This window comes from Piliocolobus tephrosceles, chromosome 18, assembly GCF_002776525.5.
Source record: "Piliocolobus tephrosceles isolate RC106 chromosome 18, ASM277652v3, whole genome shotgun sequence".
NCBI classification, from domain to species: Eukaryota; Metazoa; Chordata; class Mammalia; order Primates; family Cercopithecidae; genus Piliocolobus; species Piliocolobus tephrosceles.
The window spans coordinates 5,890,891-5,906,711 of NC_045451.1; the positions used below are offsets into that span (position 1 = coordinate 5,890,891).

The window sequence follows — 15,821 nt, forward strand, 5'->3', positions numbered from 1 at the left end:
AAAGAAAGAAAGAAAGAAAGAAAGAAAGAAAGAAAGAAAGAAAGAAAACAAAAAGAAAGAATATTCCTGGCCTCATGTGGAGGAACATTCCCAGACTCTCTGTGTTCTCATATCTCAAGGTTGGGATAAAGGAAAAGTCCACTTTTTCCCATTCTGCATTTTTTGTACTACACAGCAAGCTTCCCAGGGCCGGGTCTGTCCTTTTGGGAGGCCCCTGTGATGTGTAGTTTTTCAACACTGCCTGGGGCTGGTGCGTTCATCTGTCTCTATCAAAGGGGAAGGTTTATTAGTCAGTGAAGTCAGCTGCAAATCGAAGGCCATATTTTCTGATCAGCGTTATTGGTAATAAAGCAGATATTTTGATACCAAAACATGTAACTTCTGTTTTATCACTGAAGAGATCATGACCCTGGAAAACAAAGCAGGGTGTTATTTGTTGGCCCCCAAAACCTAGCTGTATACATTCATGGCAAGAAAGAGAGAGAGAGATTATTTTGATATGCAGTATAAGTATACACTTCTTATTCATGATGAAATGTATTAAAAGGCAAGCTAAACAAAACTGAGGCACAATAACACTCTTAATCATTTATTTGAGCAAATAATGATTCCGGAATTAGGAACTCTATGCCAGAAGTGGTTTGGAGCCCTCAAGGAAGGAGTATGAGGGTCATTCTTTTATAGAGTGAAGGAAGAAGCCACACAAAGAAGATGTGTGATTGGTTACAAAGTTGCCTTATTTGTTCTAGTCCATCAGAAAGTCTCTAGTTACATAATTGTAAGTTTGTTGGCTGCTTTTGGTTGGTTGAGCTTATGTTCTGTTTTTCAAAATAGGCAATTACAAGAAATAGCTCATTTTACTTATGTTTGCAAATCAAGCAAAGTTGGTGTCACGAGGCCTGGCAGTCTTTGTCTGCTTGAGGCTTCTGCAGGCCTGGTCCCCATTTTAATTTACGTTAACAGATGGGAGACTCAAGTCTGGGCTTTTTTATTTAGCCTCACAAAATGTGAGATTTATTTTTTAACCTGTTGAGGGTGTCATTATTGTGTTCAAAAATACAGTATGCTTTCTTGACAACCTGCCTCCCAAATACAGCACAAATAATTCAGTTTGTGTTCAAGTTTAATACTAGTGATCTGTTTAAATGATTTGGGAAAAAAGTGTCCTGCCTTGGACATAAAGACATGGCACTGTATTGTTCTTTTGTGGCAATTTAAGGTATTCTGAAGGGCAATTTTTAACACTATCCTTAGTAATATGTTATTGAAAAAAATGTTGATCTAAATATGTAATGATCAATTCCCACCAAGGGAAATCTTTGTTAAACATATAGGCAGTGACAACCTTTGACTTTATGTTCCTACCCTAAATAAAAATAGATAAAAGACACTTTGGTCTCACATCTCAGACTTACCAAATCTTTCAATGGCTGAAATAGTTTTATAAGAGTCATTTGGGAGAGGAAAGAAGTGATCCCTTCTTCAAATGCAGATGTATCTCGAGGGAATAAAACATCCTCTTACATTTTCATCTAAGTTTTAGTTGAGAAAAATCCCAAATAGTTCTTGAAAAAGAAAGGAATGCAGAAAAGAAAGAAAGACCGAAGATGAAGCAGAGGAGAAGGGAAGACGGAGGAAGGTACAGAGGGAAGGAGGGAAAGAGAGGAAGAAGGAAAGGTATATTCAAAGCTGGGCCTCTGTACATTTTTTAAACAGCTTTATTAAGGTGTAATTGACATAGAAAGAACTGTACAAATTTAATGTGTACCATTTGATGAGTGTGAACATATGCACACACCTGAAACCGCCTTTCCCAAATTATAACTGAGGAAATTATGACAGTGAAAGAAGTCAGACCTAACCGCTCCGTCTTGCTTCTAACCTTGAAGCTGTCCTTGTTCATTCCTCAGCATAGGCCGATTAACTTTGGGAAGGAATTCAGTTCATGGTTTGACTCTGAAACAAAATTGGTAACAGCCGTTTCCTGAAAAGACCCCCTTGTTGCCTGGGGAGCAGTCTGCCTTTGCCGGACTAATGAATTCACTGCAAGATTAGAAATTACAGTTTAGGGGTTGTGCGGCCTCTGGCTCCAAGCATCTAAGCCTCCCCAGTCCTCTCCTGGGGATAACATCACTACTGCAAAACCTAAGATCAGGCCTGGCGAACATGGTGAAACCCCATCTGTACTAATAATATAAAAAATTAGCCAGGCGTGGTGGCGTATGCCTGTAATCCTAGCTGCTCAGGAGGCTGAGGCAGGAGAATTGCTTGAACCTGGGAGGTGGAGGTTGCAATGAGCCAAGATGTTGACGTTGCACTCCAGCCTGGGCGACAAGTGCAAAACTCTGTCTCGAAAGAAAAAAAAAAAAAAGGGCTTGAGATACTTTGCAGACCCTCTACTCGGTGGATCAGCTGACACCACCCAGACCCGTAATGTGGCTCAACTAGTTCTGCCATCCCATCCAGGAACAGAAGCCAGCAAGAACAACTGACTTCGACCCCCTTTGATTCCATCTCCAACATGAACAACCAGCGCTCCTCACTTCCCAAGCCCCTACCCACCAAATTATCTTTAAAAACTCTGATTCCCGAATGCTCGAGGAGACCGATTTGAGTAATAATAAAACTCTGGTCTCTTGCACAGGCTTTGCGTGAATTACTCTTTCTCCATTGCAATTCCCCTGTCTTGATAAATTGCTTCTGTCTAGGCAGCCGGCAAGGTGAACCCCTTGGGCGGGCGGTTACATACCCATGAAGCCATCAGAACAATCAAGGCGCTAAACATACCCGTCACCTCGAAAACCTTCCTTGCATTTATAAAGCAAGTTTGCCGGGGGAAGAGAGAGAAGCCAGTGAGGGCTTTCAGAACCCAGATACATCTCAAGAAAACTGGGTAGGCGTTCCAGCAAGAAACTCTAATATGAATATAGAGGCAAATATTGCACTGGACCAAGGTAACCAGCTAAGGAAGGCTATTGCAATGAGAGGAAAGTCAGGACTCAGTCCCCAGAAAGAAGAGGTGGAGTTGGAGAGCGTATCTGAGGCCATCTGTGTTTGCTAATTGGCCTTATGCAAAGGAAAAGTACATTTCCTCTTATCTTGTTGCAGGAGGTAGCTGTACAACTTAGAGCAGGGAAGTCAGGCTTCTATCCTTTCCCAAAGCCTGGGAGGTGGGGACGCCCTAGCTTCTCTGATTACATGTCAAAGGCATGGCTCCCAGGTGCTAGAAAACAGAGTTTCCGGTTACAAAACTGCCAAGGAGCATTTTAAAAGATTTATATCTCAAACAGGTGAGGATAATGACTAGTTTTTCTAAAGCAAATGCTTCCAGGAAAGGGAGTAACTGCATTCCGTAAGAGCTGGTGAAAGTGAGTTCAGGCCTAGAAGCAGGACGCCTATCTGAGGTTTGCTCAAACTGAGGGGAACATGGAGGCTACCTTGGTCCTTGGAAATAATTCAACAGAGATAAAATTACTCTGAAAGGTGAGGGAAAAAAGGAAGGCTGCCTGGGGATCCCCGAACTTGGTGACGCTGAGGTGAACTCTGCAAGCTTCCCCTTTATCTCCCTTATATCCCAGACTGGGAACCAGGGTCTTGGACTTTGAAACAGGAATAGACCAAAAGAAAATAGGAAAAATAAACAAAAACAAACCTGGGTCGGGCGGGGCCGGTGCGGTGGCTCACGCCTATAATCCCAGCACTTTGGGAGGCCGAGGTGGGTGGATCATTTGAGATCAGGAGGTAGAGACCAGCCTGGCCAACATGGTGAAACCCTGTCTTTACTAAAAATACCAAAATTAGTGGAATGGTAGTGGCACACGCCTGTAATCCCAGCTACTCATGAGGCTGAGGCAGGAGAATTGCTTGAATCCAGGAGGCAGAGGTTGTGGTGAGCTGAGACTGTGCCACTGCACTCCAGTCTGGGCGACAGAGTGAGACTCTGTCCAAAAAAAAAAAAAAAAAATCTGCTTCTCTCTGGACAAAGTGGCAGGAAAGGGACAGACTAGCAGACGCCTGGCAGGGGGATCCCCAGCACACCTGGGGAAGAGCAGGCCTCCCCAGCCACAACAGCCTGAGCAGGTGCCCTCCCCATCCTAGGTGGTGGTGACTCAATCTGCCAGCAGCATCAACTTCAGCAGAGCCTGGGCAGCTACCTACCTACCATCACCTGTCCCACTCTCAGAGCTGTGGGTGGCCCTTGGGCAGTGCCAGCTAGCCTGATATCCCTGGCACCTCCGCCCTGCAGCAGAAAATGGCCCAGGGCCAGCATCCCCCTGAACTTCCCCTTGAATCAGAAAGCAAATCAGGGTCAATATTTGTTTTACTCCCACCCAAAGGCACCTGCAGAGATAGAAATCAGAGACCCAGAGGCATCAGAAGAGTGAAAGCATACCAGAATGTTATTGCAAGTACTCTGAAAACTAAAACGTTATTCGATATAAAGCTTATAAAAGTAAGCCAAGACCTACAAGCTAAACTTAAGAAAGTTGAAAAAAAATGTTTAGCAAAATAAGTTTGTCTGCTAGAATATATTTAAGTGGGATCAAAGTCTCCCAACATCCAAAATGTCTAGAATATGACGAAAAAGTGGATGTCATACCACAAACCAGGAAAAGCACAATCTGAATTAGTATAGACAATCCACTGTTGCCAATGAGAAAATGAACACCAGAATGAATCAGATATTAGAATTATCCGACAAGAAATTTAGAGCAGCCATCACTCAAGTGCTCCAATGAACAATTTGAATTATCTTGAAACAAATGAAGAAATGGAGAATCCCAGCAAATAAATTAAAGTTACTAAAGAATTCTAAAGGCCTTGCCTAACAGCCTCTGTGTGCAAAGTCCAAGTATGCATCAATCCTCTCTGTGACAGAGAGGCCAGGGCCATTGGTCCTCAGCAACACATCCTTGTGGTGATGTATCATGTCATTACTAATCTTATAATAAGCGACAGCATCTTAGATTGTGCCTGCCTCAAGAGAAGCCTGTTTCATTAGCTAAACAGATTTCCTCCCAGGTTGCAGGTTTTAAAAGCAACCTTCCCCCTTCCCAAGTAAGAAGCGAGGTCTTCTCAGTCCTTATTGTGCAGACAATGACCTGTTCACGAAGATGCCTGAGATCTGAGGATTAAAAAGGTTGGCCCTCCAGCCACGTGTGGTTGCCTTTTTACAATGGATATTTCTTGAATTTTCCCACATTTTCATCCACTACTAGATGGACTTGTCAGGTTTGAGTCTCAGTTTACTCCCTGGTCAGACAGTGTTTTCACCTGGACCCAGAAACAGACAATAATTGCACTCAAAAGGGATAAAGCCTTCAGGAGAGGGGACTCCCCAAAGTCCAAACACCTAAAGGCCAGATCTAATCAGATCTCAAATTGATCACAGCCTCTTTTAAGTTCACCGGAAATCCTGCAGTAGAGGTTGTTGTGAAGTTATAAGTGGCTTCATTTGGACGTCTAATGTTTGTGGTACATTTTTTTCTAATTCTTTAAATCACCTTTCAAAACATAAGTGAGAATATGCTACCGTTATATGAATTTCTTCAAGAGGATATGTTAACTATTTGTATTTAGAGTGTCAAATTCTGATCTGTTAATAATTTTATAATAAGGTACAATACGTGTAACTGTTTCCTCAGTGATAGTCCAAATATAACTATGAGGTTGTATTTAATAAGGATTAATCAATTTAACAGTGATTAAATTGTCCATTGTCATTAATGATAGTGAATTCATGCATTCAATTTCAAAGTAACTATTTTTTTTCTTAAATTCTGGAATTATTCTCATTACCAGCTTCCTATTTATTAAAGGTAACACTTCAGTTATCACGAGGAGCAATAATCACAAGCAGTCTGTTTTCTACTAGTTGCCACCTGCATTGGCATTTTATTCAGAAAATACCTTTTGTGTTGCTTTGTTTTTAACATTTCTCAGTCCTAACAAAGTTTTGTTTTTCTAATTTTTTTTGAGGGGGTGGGAAGCCTTTATGTTTTTGCAGCATCTCACTTGGGTTTAGCCATGACAAAAGTCAGAAGATGTAAGTATGTTTCCTCACAATTCTAACATGCCCAGTAGTAAAAATGTTGTATTGGTTTGTGTTAACCAATTTTCCTATATAAAAATCTACTTGGAAAATCTATATATAAAAATATTTTAGAGTTTTTTCTTATTTTCTTATATTATGACATGGATTGCCTTATTATTTTAATAATATTAGTGAAAATTGAATTCCCCTACATTAAATAAGCTACTCTCAAAAATTTGTTTTAGCTGAGCATTCTAACATCTATTTACAGAAGACTCAAAGTTAATTTTTTAAATGAAAGTTTTCGCTATTTCAACTCGATGCCATATTTAAAAACCTATTTAAACATACAAATAGTTATTTGGGCTACCTAAAACTGCTGGTCCAATAGTATCACATTAATTGAACTCTGAGAGATTATATCAAGGTTTAACATAAAATGTATACTGTCCTTGTTATGCAGCTCAAGATCAGCAATATGAGCATTTATGGTATCTCAGCTGCATGAAAATAAAATTACAATCAGGCTAAGTGGTTTCAAAAGCTCTAAAAGCCAAATGAAGCTCTTTCTAACTGGGGTTTGCAGGGCTGGCACATACCATGATGTGATTAAGAACTATTCCAGAGATAACGAAGAAAATAATAGAGAAAACATCAAAAACTTCAACAAAGTATTAAACTCTTCAGCATTTACATCTATCTGGAATAAACCAGAGTATCCCAGATTAGCATGAAATTTAATGATCTTTCAATCCTGTGTTTCTCACATTCATTGTGTGCCTCAAGAATCATCTGGGGTGATGGAAAAACACATTACTGAGCTTCACCCCAAAGTTCTCATTTGGTTGGACGGGGCGGGACCTGAAATGTGCATTATTAACAAGTTCCCAGGGTTGCTGATGCTGCCGGTTCATCCAGGGAACACACTTTGATAACCATTGTTGTAGAGAATTAGATGTGATCATGTGTACCAATTCCAAGAAAAATACCAGGCTTATGCTAAGCCCTCAGTAAATCCTAGCTAGTTAATAAAAGTAGTCAAAGAAGAAGCAGAAATAGAAACAGCAACATTTTTCTCTTAAGACTATGCAAAATGCAGAATCCACTTCTGTAGATCCTTCTTCTGAGCAGGCTGGTTTTCTTGGGCACCAGGTTTCTCTGCAATAATGAAGTTTCTTCTCAATTTTTACACTTCTTATGCCTTCATATTCTGCCCTAACTATGTGTGCAAAGGATAATGGGCAAGGAGAAAAGAGAAGGATTTGAGATTCTAATATCTCAATAAATTTACCTTGTAAAAGTTGTGCTAAAAGTGAAGTGGGAATATGAGAGAGACGAGATGGTACAGTTATAGATCCATGTATTTTAGTTCAGTATTATGGAAATGAAAAACTTTTCAAGATAAGATCCAGGAAATGAGCAGAATATGAGTTTCAGTTAGGAAGGGACTATATTTGCTTAACTTACCACCACATTGACTTATACAGTGAATTAATTCAGTTGACTAAAGTTAAGCGATATTGACAGATTTTGAATTCTAGAAGGCTGGATGGTGTACCAACTGTGTGCTGATTGAGAACACCATTGTGGACCAGGTAGAGCCTCCTGGCAAAGTGAAGAGAAGCGACTGGGAATGTTATGATAACCCAACAAAAAGAGTTAAATGGAGATGCAACCAAATGGTTAGGTTAGCGAATGGGAGGAGGACAATGAGTCACGGTGTAAGAGAAGAAACACACAAATTGATAAGTAAATCTGTAAAGTCTCCGATCATGAACAACATATTCTGAGACAGTGATCTATGAAACATCCAGCGGAATTAGGGAATATTTTAAAGAAGTGCAAATATTTGAGTGAGGTTTCTAAAAATGAATAGGAATGTCATAGGTGGAGAAAGAGATATTTTCCATGGTAGAGGAAATAGTACTTCAAAAAATATGGAAGCACAAAATAAAACTGGTTGACCTAGAGGAGAATTAGAAATCATTCATCACAATGAAAACAACAAAAATATATGTGTGTGGGTATGTCTCTTGAATAAACTATGATTTTGTTGTGGCTAAGAAACATTTCTATTTCCAATTACACACCCCACAATCACCCAACAGCCTGGCTTCTTCATTCTTTTGCCTACTCAGAGCCTGTACCCACAAAGCTGAGTGTAGTTAATTAAAAACATACAACCCTGTTAGTATGTTTCATTTTAAAGTTATAGACACACCTTCCAAGTGATTCTCCAACAATCCCTGGTTGTCATAGGACAATTACATGGTCAACTAATTTGTCTGCTCACTGAGATTAAAATTTCACAGCCTGTCCCTCTCTCGTTCAATTTAGCTAATGTCTTTACTGATTATTTCCACTGAGACATAAAGTGAGATTTCTTTATCTATCAGCTTTAAATCCAATCCGTGTTTGTGCCTTCTTAGATACTTTGTTCCTTCTCCTTGCTTTTGGCAGTGTGAACACATTAGTTACAGTGAGATAGAGGAAAGCAATTCTAGTAGCAAGCTGTTGACACCGGTCTAATTTTTAGTAGAACAGACCAAATGAGCAAGAGAGGCAAACTTTGCCAAAATCTTTCTTAAAAGAGTAGGTTCAAGTCAATTCTTCAAAAACCACTGCATACCCTTCCACTAATGACACTGTTCTTTGCCATAAGTCCCTCTTAAACTTCTCACCGCATCTCTCAAAGTGGAACCAAGTAGACCCACAGCTGTCCTGCTTCTGACTGCTAATTTTCTTTGCATGTTATTTAATTCATCAAATACCATGGACGCAAATTGGGAGACATTTCTGTTAGATCAACGGTGCACTTTTGACCAAAACTTTTGAAAATTAACTTTGAGACATAATTTACATAGACTAAAATGGACACAAATGAAGAGTGCAGATCAAGAGGTTTGACCAATAACCCTTCCCACCACCATCACAATCAGCCTATGGAACATGTGCATCATCACAGAAAGTTTCCCGGTGCTCCTTTAAGGTCAATCTAACTGGACCCCTGACTCTAGGCAACCTGTGATGTAACTTCTAATTTCTGTCCCTGTAGATTGACTTCACTTTTCTAGAATTTCACGTAAATGGCATCACACGCTATAAACTCTTCTGAATCTGGCTTCCTCAGAGGAATATGTTTTAGATTGCTCCATAACGTTGCATGAGTTGATATTTCTGGCTGTTTTATAACCAAGTAATATTCCTGGCCAGACAGACATTAATTTGTTTGCACATTCACTGTTAAAAAACTTTTAAAGTTTTCCCAGGGTGGAGCTATTACCAAGAGACCTGCTCTAAACATTTCTGCAGAAGTAAGTGTGTGTGAAATGTTTTCATTTTCTCGGGTAAATATGTAGGAAAGAAATTGCAGAATCGTATGTAACTTTAGGCTTATGAAAAAGTGTCAAACTGCATCCCTTAGCAGTCATCGCACCATTTTACATTCCCTCAGCATTGCATGAGAGATCCACTCGCTCCATATCCTTGCCAATGATTGGTATTCTCAAGTAGTTCTAACTTCAGCAGTTTCAATTTCATTGTTATTTTTACTTGCATTTTCCTGACAACTAAGATGTTCAGTATATTTTCACTTGATTATTGGCTATTATTGGAGAGAGATGTGTGTGTGTGTGTGTGTGTGTGTGTGTGTGTGTGTGTATGTTATGTGCTCACATTTTTTGACTATTTTAATTTTGTCTTCTTATTGAATCTCAAGAGTTCTTTGTATATTATATATTTATATCACAGAGAGATATAGATATGGTATCATACATGGTTTGAGGTAAAGAGAAAGATTTATTTATTCCCCTATGCATATACATTTGGTACAGAACAATTGGTTGAATGATTTTTCTTTTTCCATCTAATTGCCTTGGAATCTTTGTTGAAATCAACTGATCTTTTATGTATGTCTGTTCTTGACTCTGTTTTACTCCACTGATCTACATGTCTATTCTACGTCAGTACCATACTGTTTTGATTACTATAGCTTTGAAGTAAGTCTTAATACCATATAATCTAAGTCTAACTTTTGTTTTTCTCTTTCAAAGTAGTTTCAGATATCCTAGATCCTTTATATTTCCAAGTAAATTGAAACACAAGTTGTCAATTTTTACAATAAACAAATAAATAAATGTAACCCTGCTGGAAATTTGATTAGGATTGTGGAGATCTGTATATCATTTGGGGTAAAAATGAACATCTTAACAATATTGAGTCTTCTAATCTATCAACATGGATTACGATTTCATTTACTTTAGGTCATTTTTTTAAAAAAATAGTTTTTATAGTGTTTCATGTAGAATACCTGTACATGAAACACTATATTGTATTGCAAGATCTGTCCTATGTATTTGATATTCTTGGGACCTCGATTAAGTATTGAATATTCTAGGATACCATTGTAAATGATCATTTAAATATTTTCACTTTCAAATTGTTGTTCGCTTAAATGTAGAAATGCAATTAATTTTTAATATTGACCTTGTATGCTGTGACTCTGCTAAATGACATATCAGTGCTACCAGCACTAAGAAGCCTAAAGATGTTTTACATGCACAATCATCTTCTCTACAAATAGGGACAGTTTTACTTCTTCATTTCCAATCTATATGACTTCTTTTTTTACTTGTCTTACTGTACTGGCTAGAATCCTCAGTAAAATGTTGAATAGTAGTAGTAAAAGCAAATGTCCTTGTTTTGTTAGTGAACTAGGAAAAAATTCAGTCTCTCATTATTATGTTTGACATTAGCTATTTAAATATATTTTTTATTTTTAGCTATATTTTTATGGATGCTCACCAGATTGAAAAATGTCTCTTATTCCTAGTTTGGTGACAGAATTTCATCATGAATGGGTGTTGATTTTTTAAAAGCTTTTTTTTTCTTTTTTGACTTATTGATATGGTAGATTACCTTAATTTTAATATATGCAAAAAAACTTTGCATATCCTGGGATAAAACATGTCTCTCTATATGTGTGTACACACACACACATACAGATGGATACAGTTTGCTTAAACTTCGACTATTTTTTCTCTGTATTAATGAGTGATTTTGTCTATAGTTCCCTTTTTTTTATAATGGTCTTCATGAGTCTAAAATCAGAGAAATACTGGTCTCATGGTATGAGTTCCATTTTCCTGTACACTATGGTTGTTTTCCTGTACATTATGGTTCTGTTTTCCTGTACACTATGGTTCCATTTTCCTGTACACTATGGAATATTTTGTGTGAGATTGGTATTTTTCCTTAAATGTTTGATAAAATCTTGGCCTGGAATTTTATTTGTGGGAAAATTTTAATTTTATTTTTTTAAGATGAAGTCTTGCCCTGTTGCCCAGGCTGGAGTGCAATGGTGTGATCTCGGCTCACTGAAACCTCCACCTCCCAAGTTCAAACAATTCTCCTTCCTCAGCCTCCTGAGTAGCTGGGATTACAGGTGCCCGCCACCACTCTCAACTAATTTTTTATATTTTTAGTGGTGACGGGGTTTCACCATGTTGGCTAGGTCGTTTTCAAACTCCTAACCTCCTGATCTACCTGCCTCGGCCTCCCAAAGTGCTGGAATTACAGGTGTGAGCCACTGTGCCCAGCCTCAACTTTTTTCTCAAATCATTGTAACCAGATTCTGGGATTACATCCACTGGAAAGGCCCCTTTCAAGGTTGTCAGTAACTTCCATCTTGCCTAATTGAGTAGTCAAGCTTCTGTCTTCACCTTCCAAAACCTTCCCTTGTTTAGCCTAGCTTACCATTTCCTCTTCAAATCCTCCTTGAAACACCTTGAACTTGAACGCTTGGCTTCTGTGACACTGTACTCTTCTGCATTTGCTCTCTGACTACCTCTGTCTATTTTGTGTTTCTCTTATTCTCCAAACTCCAAATGTTGGCATGCTGGGCCGTCTCAATTTTGGCCTCCTTCTCTCCTCTATTTTTATTCACCTTCCAGGTGATCTCATCTAATCACAATGCATTACATATCATCTAGGTGCTGAAACACCCAAGTTTATCTTACAAATCTTGACATCTTTTTTAATCTTCGTGTCCTACTACCTACTCAGAAACTCTGCTAGAATGTCCAATAGAAACTTCAAACAGGGAGAAGACATCCTTTACCTCTCTCTTCCCTTTCAAATGGTATCTACAATTGCCATCTCCATCTTGAATCCAGACCATTATTCGTTCTGTTACTCAGGCAAAAGTCCCTAAGAGGCATGCTTGTTCTCTCTCTTTTCCACGCACCATATACTTAGTCAAGCTGTCATCCCCATTTTCACTTCCACAGGCAGCATCTGAACATTCTGGTTGCTCCACATCCTAATACTTGGCATTTTCCATTGTTTCCTTGTAGCCATGCTAGTGAATATCTAGTGGCATCAAATTGTGATTTTAATTTGCAGTAACCCGATGGCTAACAAACTTGAGAGCCCCTTTCCATGTTACTGTTTGGTCAAATATGTCATCTTCTATAAAAACACCCATGTCTTCTGCCTGCTTTATGTTGGGTTATCTTTTCTTATTGATTTTTAGTTCTTTATATCTTTATATTCTGAATATCTTGGATATGAGGCATTATACACACACACATATGTACACACATGGGTGTATACATATTTGTATACATATATGTGTGTATATGCATGTGTATTTGTATCTGTATACACATATACATGTGTATTTGCAATACATATATTTTGCAAATATCACCACCCTCTCTACAGGCTGACTTTTTCCTCTCTTGATGGTGTCTTCTGATGAACAGAAGGTATTAATTTTCATGTGGTCCCATTGGTCAAACATTTCCTCTATGGATACTGCTGTTGGTGTACTATTTAAGGAACTTTGAGTACTCCAAGCTCATAAAGATGGGTTCCAACAATCTACTTTTACCCGACAGCCAGTGAATCTTTCTTGAAATATACATAAGACAAGAGAATACTATTCCCAGACTTAAAACCTTCTACTGGCTTCCCCTCATGGGTAAAATAAATCTGAACTCTAGCCCCTGACTGGGTTTCCTTCACTCTTCCTTCACTTGCTTCTCCCAATCACATTGATCTCGCTCTTCCTTAAACATGCCAAGTTGATTCCACCTGCTGTTTTTTTCTGATCGAAATATTCTTTCTCTCACCTCTAATTGGCTTATTCTCTCACTCCTTTCAAGCTTCTTCTCAAATATCACCTCTTTAAAGTAGTTTTCCCTCATCGTCTATAAAGCAAGCAAACAGCAGGTAGCCCAGACATAAACTATCCTGTGTACTATTTTAGCCTGCTTTGGTTTCTTTTTATTCACAAAACTTATCTCTACCTGACACATATTTATTCACCCACTTCATTTCACTACAATGTAAACTGCGTTTTCAAAGAGCCTTTGTATCTTTTGTTTATTGCCTTATCTCAGATGCCTGGAACAATTATTTACTCATAAGACAGCTCAATAATATTTACCGGATGTTGAATAATGTTGCACATGCCTATGCAGAACAGGTACCTAATGAATGTGTATTAACATGCATTGATTTCCCCCATTTTCTCAGTCATTTCAAACTTACCTAACTTAAAACCACACTGGCTCAAGAGAAACTGGGGGCTTCTTTCTCAGGCTGAGATTCTGTAGTTCTTTTGACATAAAATTGCTTTTTTCAACAGGCAGCAGAGTACTGAGTGGTTAACTTCACAGGACTGACTTTCATCTTGCTTTCATTGTATGAAAGGTCATTGTAGAATTTGTTTTTGACCTATGACACAATGAAAGACAAGAAACTTTGTCTGGGATGGGAAATGTTTTCAAGCCATAGATCTGGTGAGTTTCTATCTCGTCATATAGAAAAATCAACCTGAGGAACAAAATATCTTTGGTATTAGTCACCAAACAAGGCAGAGATGAAAGTTAAAAGAAGACAACTAAGTATTCAACATACTCTTAGAAGTAAAATTCTTCAGCGGTTTCCATTTTAAGTTTGTTACCTTAAAAACATAAATTGCTGACAGGGTGCAATGTTGTAAATCAACCCACATCAATATTTATTGAGTAAATGCTTCACAGAAGACTCTTTTCTCATTGAGGTTATTGGGCATTAAAATTTATCACATCATAAAAAGGAAATCAATTGCCCGACTCTAAAATGAAGCTCTTAAATTTTCCTACCAGCCATTTGAAAAGCTAAACTCTGCTTGTAGGGGGATAATGCCAGGATTTTGAATGTTATCTAATGAACTCAAGATGAGTTTGTAAGGAAATTTTAATTTTTTTAAAAAAGGATTTATTGATTGCTATTTATGGAACAATAAGATATCACTGCTTTTATTTGCTAGTGTATTTCATTCGGATGTAGGGAGGTACTCCATTAAGAAAATCCCAACATTCTGAGATGGTTGATCAAAGAGATATTTAGTGCCAAATTCAGATGTCCTTTGAGTGATATGTAATCAAACATGATATGAGAAATTAAGCCAAAATTGACTCAGTAAAAACATACAAAATACAAATTGCTGAAAGTCTTCTTTTTAATTTTAATGATATATCTTAGAAATGGTTCAACTCATACGAATTTGGGCAAGACTAGTATAAAAAGCAGGAACATTAAGGATCATATTTGAACTTAGTTCAAGGAAACAACTGTCAAACTCTAAATGTTGAAAGAAGCAATGACGGAATCTAGTGGATGATGATGATGATGATGATGATGATGATGGTGATTCACAGCCAGCAACTCCTGTGTGTTTGACATTGTTTTTACAGCTAATGTGTCATTTAATATTCGTAAGTGTTGTGGATGTGGAAGTAACTTAAAATAAGGCAAAGGACAGATAACAGTTTCCCCATTGTATACTTTAAAATGTGCGACTCAGATTAACTAAGTGACTTTCCAATATTGACAATGTTAACTATTGCCAGGGAGGGGACTAATGTACTCCTCATTACATAACACTACTAGGATTTCTTTACCTTGTGATTCTAAGATGTAACGCTAACATCATTGGCTCAAAGCCCACTTGACATGCAGCACACACCCATTTGTGTGTCCATTCTGTATGGAGGGCTCGTGTTCACAAGACGCACTAAAGCCAAGATAAGAAAAACAAGAGATCCTCTTTTATGAGAGTTACAATCTACTAAGGCAACAGGCATCAAAAAGTTAATTATGCCAATACACATTTAATCTACTTAATATATGTACATATTTCTATATAGTTAATACATACTTAAAAAATAAAAAACACTTAACATAAAAATATGTATTAATAGGTCTATTTTTTTACCAGCAGTGTGTCTGGGGAAGTCTCAAAATCTCTATTCCTTCCTGTGCTCACCTGTACAATGGAAGATTAAATGAAAAAATGCATGTGTTCTGCTATCCATGGTTCTGGACACCTAGGAATTTTCAGCCAGTATGTTACTACTCAATAACAATTATTGTTACTCTAATTATAGTGATAAAATATTGCTCTTATAAATAAGATGGATTTAACATAGCATATGTACAATAGCTATTAATAAAAACACATTTATTCAAAGGCAGATTATGTTTTTATATAGATTTCTTATTGGACTCTATTTTATACCATCCCAAAGAGGCTTTAAGAATCACACACAAGCCATTAACTTATATTGAGATGAATTTAAAATGTAAGGTAAATTTATTCATTATATACAACGGATTTTCATGTTTCATGGTAGTTGTGTTCTATAAAGTTGCTGTAAATACTGAATTAAATACAGAACCGTTGCTCCTAAGGGAAGTGCAGGGTTAGATTCCTGCGAGCCTCCGGTCATTTTCATCA

The 15,821-nt window shown here is 37.8% G+C and overlaps 1 pseudogene; it reads left to right on the plus strand.

Annotated features, from left to right (window-relative positions):
* LOC111550678 overlaps nucleotides 1-15,821 on the plus strand; it is a 61,241-nt pseudogene that overhangs the window by 24,788 nt on the left and 20,632 nt on the right.